General features: G+C 40.0%; 1 protein-coding gene across 1 annotated transcript in view; it reads right to left on the bottom strand.

Annotated features, from left to right (window-relative positions):
* Window positions 1-2,110, bottom strand: part of RAP1GDS1 (Rap1 GTPase-GDP dissociation stimulator 1) — a 122,521-nt gene that overhangs the window by 30,291 nt on the left and 90,120 nt on the right. The window lies entirely within an intron of this gene.

The raw sequence follows: 2,110 nt of genomic DNA, 5'->3' as shown, positions 1-2,110 counted from the left end.
AGCTCTTAACCAACTGAGCCACTCAGCCGGCCCTCAAATCCATTTTTTAATGCCCTTGAAAAGGAAAAATGTTTAAGGCTTTAAAAAAAATGTCCTAACCCAATTATAGTCAAGGCTATAAAAAAATATTCACTAGCATTACGTATAGGTAATCATAGCAACAATAAAATTACTGTTATAAATTCATAGTTTCAAGGCTTTCAGTCAAAAAAGAAAAGTTACTCAAAACAGACTGCACTTTACATGGCTGAATTAAAAGTGATGTATCATCTAACCTTTATGTCATTACAGTGATGTGCTTTCGCAGGGATCCTGGCTTGCCTGCTATGAAAGGCCAATTCGCCATATATACCTGGGGTCTCCTTCTTTCTTGCCTCTTCAGCATCTCCAGGCTCCTCCTCACCCTCAGCATTTATACTTTAATATTTCTCACATACAAAAGCAGTATTAAAAACAAACACCTTCCCTCTACTCCACTTTTCTTCAGATACCATCCAGTCTCTGTTCACTTTCACAAACGAGTTTCCTGACAGCCTTGTTTGATACTTTCTCAACTCGCACGCATTCCTATACACACTTGCGACGCGTTTTGGCCCCACCCTACACTCCGTGGTCTCCTTTGCTCACCCCTCCTTCTCCATCAGACCGCTATAAATTCCAGTTCCTTGGGACTTGATCTTTTGCTTCCTTACCTGTCTTTGAAAAATTAAATTTATTGGGGTGACACTGGCTAATAAGATTATAAAAGTTTCAAATGCACAATTCTGTAGTACAACTTTTGTACGTCGCATTGTGTGCTCACCACCCGAGTCTAGTCACCACATATTTGACCCGCTTTGCCTGCGTCATTCTCTCTCTCCCTTCTTCCCCTCTGGTAACCGCCCTTCTGTCGTCTCTGTCTCTTGAGTTTGTTTTGTTTTGTGTGTTTGTTGCTTTCTATTATATATCCCACATACGAGTGAAGTCAGATGGTTCTTTTCTGTCTGACTTATTTAGCTTAGCATGCTTTCTTACCTTTTTGGTCCTTATTCTCACTCTAGGCAATCTACTTCTCTTCCATAGTATCAAAACAGGACCTCTGTGTTGACACTTGCACAATCGTATCTCTAGCCCCCTTCTGGTTTCCAGGCTATGTATTTATTTAACTGGCCATTTGACATCTGTTTGAATATTACCCTGATTTCTGTTCTGCCTCCAGACTTCCTTAACTTGGTAAATCAACACTCCATCTATCCATTAATGCAGGTAGAAACCTGGGAGTCATGCTCGCTTCTTCTCACTCAACCTGACATCCAATGGATTACCAAGGTCTACCAACCTGCTTCCAAAAGACAACCAGAATTTATTCCATTTCTCTCCAGTTCTCTTTTCCATTTCTTTTGCTACGTCAGATATCCTATTAACTTATCTAGACATTATTCCCAGAGAATTATGACCAAATTCAACAGGTTGCTCTCTGTTTTGTGGGCACAACTGACATCCTGAATTTCTCTTAATCATTATTTTAATGGATCTTTTTCTTTTCCTTCCCATATTAGATACTCTATTATATATGTCCTTTTGCCTTCTCATTTTGTTTTGGTAGCGGCATCCTCCAGCAGCTTCCTAAGAAAGCTACTATATACAGTGTATAGGAGGTAGACATTTTGAAATCTTGACTGTCTGAAAATGCCCTTTCCCATCTCAAGTCTATGCCTCTAATTTAGTCCCTCACCTCATCCCATTACTTTCTCATACTAGCATTTACCATAATTTATAATGAAATGCTTATTTATTTTTAAATTCATTAAAAAAATTCCATTCCACTGACTCACTGCATAAGCTCAAGGGCAGGGACAGTGCTTATTATTCTAAGTCTGACAAACAGTGTACGGCATAGTGCCCGGTACATAGCAGGTGTTCAAAAGAAATTTACTGATTGAGTGTGTGACTGAACAAGTACATTAACAGAAGGATTAGGTTGTGTTCTGTAGTCTCTAGTAAATCTATGTCAATATCAAATAAAAACATTGCAAATTCATGGGCCGGCCGAGTGGCGCGTTGGTTAAGAGCTGGCTTGGGACACCAGAGGGCCCCGGTTTGGATCCCACATATGAGGGCCAGTGACACT

Source organism: Hipposideros armiger, unplaced genomic scaffold (assembly GCF_001890085.2).
Source record: "Hipposideros armiger isolate ML-2016 unplaced genomic scaffold, ASM189008v1 scaffold_357, whole genome shotgun sequence".
Classification (NCBI taxonomy): Eukaryota; Metazoa; Chordata; class Mammalia; order Chiroptera; family Hipposideridae; genus Hipposideros; species Hipposideros armiger.
This window is presented reverse-complemented; position numbering and strand designations above follow the sequence as displayed.